Source organism: Myxine glutinosa, chromosome 6, assembly GCF_964187855.1.
Source record: "Myxine glutinosa chromosome 6, kmMyxGlut1.1, whole genome shotgun sequence".
NCBI lineage: Eukaryota > Metazoa > Chordata > Myxini > Myxiniformes > Myxinidae > Myxine > Myxine glutinosa.
This window is the reverse complement of record NC_136266.1, coordinates 27,156,997-27,162,068: the sequence shown is the minus strand read 5'-3', so window position 1 is coordinate 27,162,068 and position 5,072 is coordinate 27,156,997. Positions and strand designations below refer to the sequence as shown.

Sequence of the window (5,072 nt, the reverse complement as noted above, 5' to 3'; positions counted from 1 at the left end):
CAAAGCTTGTGCTGTTCTGCGAAACATTTCATTCATGAATGAACAGGACGTGGGAGTGGATTTACACTGTGTTGCTCCAAGAGGAAAGTTAAATTACCTCTATTAAATATTTTCCGAACCTGCTTGATTGGAACAACTGTCGGAGTGAGAGGGGGGGAGGAGACTAGGGGAGGGGGCGAGGAGATTGAGGGAGGGCGAGGGGAGACTGGGGCGAGGAGGAGGGGAGACTGGGGGAGGGGGAGAGGAGTCTGGGGGAGGGTGAGAGGCGATGGGGGAGGGGGAGAGGAGACTGGGGGAGGGGGAGGTGAGACTGGGGGAGGGGAGAGGAGACTGGGGAAGGGGGAGAGGAGACTGGGGGAGGGGGAGAGGAGACTGGGGGAGTGGGAGAGGAGACTGGGGGAGGGGGAGAGGAGACGGGGAGCGGGAGAGGATACTGGGGGAGCGGGAGAGGAGACTGGGGGAGCGGGAAAGGAGACTGGGGGAGCGGGACAGGAGACTGAGGGAGCGGGACAGGAGACTGGGGGAGCAGGAGAGGAGACTGGGGGAGCAGAGAAGAGACTGGGGGAGGAGAGAGGAGACCGAGGGAGGGGAGAGGAGACCAAGGGAGGGGAGAGGAGACCGAGGGAGGAGAGAGGAGACCGAGGGAGGGGAGAGGAGACCGAGGGAGGGGGGAGAGGAGACCGAGGGAGGGGGGAGAGGAGACCGAGGGAGGGGGAAGAGGAGACCGAGGGACGGGGGAGAGGAGACCGAGCGAGTGGGGAGAGGAGACCGAGGGAGGGGGGGAGAGGCGACTGAGGGAGGGGGAGAGGAGACGGAGTGAGGGGGAGAGGAGACCGAGTGAGGAGGAGAGGAGACCGAGTGAGGAGGAGAGGAGACCGAGTGAGGAGGAGAGGAGACCGAGGGAGGGAGAGAGGGGAGCAGGGGGAGGGAGAGAGGGGACCGAGGGAGGTGGGAGAGGCGACTGAGGGAGGGGGAGAGGAGACCGAGGGAGGGGGAGAGGAGACCGAGGGAGGGGGAGAGGAGACTGAGTGAGGGGAGAGGAGACCGAGTGAGGAGGAGAGGAGACCGAGGGAGGGAGAGAGGGGAGCAGGGGGAGGGGGAGAGGAGACTCGGGGAAGGGAAGGGGAGACTGAGGGAGAGGAGACGAGACTGGGGGAGGGGAGGAGGAGACTGGGGGAGGAGGAGAGGAGACTGGGGGAGGAGGAGAGGAGACTGGGGGAGGGGGAGGTGAGACTGGGGGAGGGGGAGAGGAGACTGGGGGAGGGGAGAGGAGACTGGGGAAGGGGAGAGGAGACTGGGGAAGGGGGAGAGGAGACTGGGGGAGGGGGAGAGGAGACTGGGGGAGGGGGAGAGGAGACTGGGGAAGGGGGAGAGGAGACTGGGGGAGGGGGAGAGGAGACTGTGGGAGCGGGAGAGGATACTGGGGGAGCGGGAGAGGAGACTGGGGGAGCGGGAGAGGAGACTGGGGGAGCGGGAGAGGAGACTGGGGGAGCGGGACAGGAGACTGGGAGAGCGGGACAGGAGACTGAGAGAGCGGGACGGGAGACTGGTGGAGCGGGAGAGGAGACTGGGGGAGCGGGAGAGGAGACGGGGGGAGCGGGAGAGGAGACTGGGGGAGCTGGAGAGGAGACCGGGGGAGGAGAGAAGAGACCGAGGGAGGGGATAGGAGACCGAGGGAGGGGGAGAGGAGACCGAGGGAGGGGGGAGAGGAGACCGAGGGAGGGGGGAGAGGAGACCGAGGGAGGGGAGAGAGGAGACCGAGGGAGGGGGAAGAGGAGACCGAGTGAGGAGGAGAGGAGACCGAGTGAGGAGGAGAGGAGACCGAGTGAGGAGGAGAGGAGACTGAGGGAGGGGAGAGGTGACCGAGGGAGGGGGAGAGGAGACAGTGGGTGAGGGGAGCGGGGGGAGGGGGAGAGGAGACTTGGGGAAGGGGAGAGGAGACTAGGGGAAGGGGAGGGGAGACTGAGGGAGAGGAGACGAGACTGGGGGAGGGGAGGAGGAGACTGGGGGAGGAGGAGAGGAGACTGGGGGAGGAGGAGAGGAGACTGGGGGAGGAGGAGAGGAGACTGGGGGAGAGGGAGGGCAGACTGGGGGAGGGGGAGGAGGAGAGGAGACTGGGGGAGGGGGAGAGGAGACTGGGGGAGGGGGAGAGGGGACTGGGGGAGGGGGAGAGGGGACTGGTGGAGGGGGAGAGGACACCAGGGGAGGGGGAGAGGAGATTGGGTGAAGGGGGTGGGGAGAAGAGACTGGGTGAATGGGTAGAGGAGAGTTAGGGAAGGGGAGTGGAGACTGAGACTGAGGGAGAGGAGACTGGGGGAGGGGGGGAGGAGACTGGGGGAGGGGGGAGAGGAGACTGGGGGAGGGGGAGAGAAGTGAGGAGGAGTTTGAAAGGAATGACGGGAGAGTAGTAAAGCAACACCCACTCTCCCCCGTGTGTGTGCCCCATTCTCCCCCAGGTGTGTGCCCCAATCTCCCCCGTGTGTGTGACCCACTCTCCCCCGTGTGTGTGACCCACTCTCCCCCATGTGTGTGACCCACTCTCCCCCGTGTGTCCATAACTTTTTTCTCTCTGGGCCAATTCTTTTCAAATCTACACCAGCCTCCATGTGGACCCAAATTTTAGCTTGATCTTATGTCCTTTCATATTAAAAAAAACACATCATCCCCATTGACCCACAGATGGCCTCCAAAGTCCCCCATGAACAACATCATCGAGTCCAAAATCAAACACACTTTATTTAAATAATTGTGAATGTGAAACTGCATTCTTTTAACACAATCAAAAACAAAAACAGTGTTTAAAAACAAAATCTGTTTCGTAACAAAACAATCGTGCCAGGGCAGTCAGGCTATCAGTGTTACTTGGTGCTCTTGACCAGTTGATTTTTAGTGGCACTGGTTGGCAGAAGCTTCCGGTGATGCTCAAAGACCTGGTAGAGGAGCTGGCGCTGCTGGGCATTCTTGGTGAGGACTTCATTAAAGTCAGTAGCCAATTTGATTGCACGTTCTGTATAGTCGTTCACCACCTTCAGCTCACGAACAGTCTTGTACGCTGCAATGTTGTCATCAGCTCGAACCATGTGTGTACTGCGTCCGTCAGGAACTCCTGTGACAAATGAAGTGACTCAAAGAGGTTGAGCGAGCGCTGTGTGACAAACTGTGCCACGGGAAGGTTCCGGAACTCAGGGATCTTGTTTGGAGCCATACGTCGAACATCTTCTGGGAGTGGATCTCTCTGCAAAGCATTGACGATAGCCCCCTTATCTTCATCAGTGCGGTCATCGCTGAACAAAGGCAGTGCTGCAAGGTTCTCACTTAGGTACTACAAGTGCTACAACTTAGGTACCTCTCCCAGGAGCCAAAGTGTGAGTCTCGCAAACTCTCGGTCGTCTTCACGAGGTTGGACAGTCTCCAGGTGTTGTTGAAGGTTATGGACAACAAGAGTACGGCGAGATTCCAGCCATGCTTTCTCTGATGCACTCAAACTACCTGCACCAGCCTCGTCGCTATCAAGAGCATCAAACTTTGACTTGTCGATAACATCCCACTGTGACTTGATTCGACGAAAAAGCTCAATCTCTGGTCCCTTTGAGGTAAAGAAAGTATCGAAGACAAGAATTGTCTGAGAAGAAACAAAGTTATGGACACCAGAAATTTCACCGAATGCTGTCACACAGAGTACTTTTAGAGGGTTCTGGGAGACCACTTATTCTTGTTGGATTGCCATAAAACTTTTACTGTGTTATTTTTTCATCTAACCCCCTAGAATGACCGTGTGTGCGATATGAATGAATGAATGAATAAAATATGAATGAGCGTTTTAAGGCCATTTTCCCCGCTAGAGCGGGGGTTAGCCTTGCGGGCCCCATGACTATCATGGTTCCCTGTTTGAGGCAATGTTTTTATGGCCGGATGCCCTTCCTGACGCCAACCCTTAGTCGCCTCTTACGATGCGCAGGGATACAGTGTACCTATTCTAAACCGGGGTACACACCGTGAAAATGAGAAACGTGAAAAAAACGTGAAAACGTGAAACAAAGAAAAAAAATACGACATAAAAATTGGCCACCCGAATTCACATGTTATCAGAAGTAAATAAATTGTGTAGATTACATCCATTTGAGGATCTGATTAATTGCCAGGAACCATTTTGTAAAACAGAATGTGCAGGTGCAGCATCTAACCCAATATGTCCAAATGTCACACACGTCCATACCTGTGGGATTCCCATGGGTGACCCCATGAATGTAAAGGATAATTCTAATGGATTCTAAATGGTGATTCCAAAGGTTTAGAAAGTGCAATTCCAAAAAGTTCTAACGGGTAATTCTAGGGGGTTCCAAAGGTTTATTGTAAAGGTTTACAAAATGTAATTCTAATAGGGTTCCAAAGACTGTTTATATGTGATTATTAAAGGTAATTCTAATGGGTTTTGTGCGTTTCTCGGCTTTGCCAATTTCATATTAAAATGCCAAACGGAACCTCTTCCTTCAGACACTGGTGCGTTTTTGTCCCCGTCGCACAGCGTAGCGAAAGGGGGCTATGGCTTTCCCCTCCGTCCGTGTGTCCGTGCGTGCGTGCGTGTGTGCGTGCGGGCTTGCGTGTTTGTGTGCGGGCGTGCGTAAGCGAAGGACCGCATTCGAATTTGGTGTGTGGGTGCAACCCACGTCAAAATCCAAGATGGCCGCCGCCATGTATGTCTGATGCCATGTATGTCTTAACCTTGTGAGATGAATATCTTGAAAAATAAGCGAAGTACCAACGTCTAATCTGGTGTGTGGGTGTATCTAGGCATAAAGAAGAACGCTATTGAAAATTGGGTCGCCACGTCAAAATCCAAGATGGCCGCCACCATATATATGTCTGAAACGTGTGAGCGAAATATCTCGAAAAATAAGCGAAGTACCAACTGCTAATCTGGTGTGTGGGTGTATCTAGGCACAAGGAAGAACGCTGTTTAAAATTGGGTCGCCACGTCAAAATCCAAGATGGCCGCCGCCATGTATGTCTGAACCTTGTGAGATGAATATCTTGAAAAAATAAGCGATGTACCAACTTCTAATTTGGTGTGT

At 55.2% G+C, this 5,072-nt stretch overlaps 1 long non-coding RNA gene across 1 annotated transcript; it reads right to left on the bottom strand.

Moving 5' to 3' along the window:
- Positions 1–2,711: 2,711 nt before the first annotated feature.
- Positions 2,712–3,691, bottom strand: LOC144892496 (uncharacterized). Its single transcript, XR_013623702.1, has 2 exons — positions 3,347–3,691; positions 2,712–3,235 (listed from the first exon to the last, which is right to left on the bottom strand). It is a non-coding gene; the product is annotated as an uncharacterized LOC144892496 (long non-coding RNA).
- Between the last annotated feature and the right edge of the window lie 1,381 nt (positions 3,692–5,072).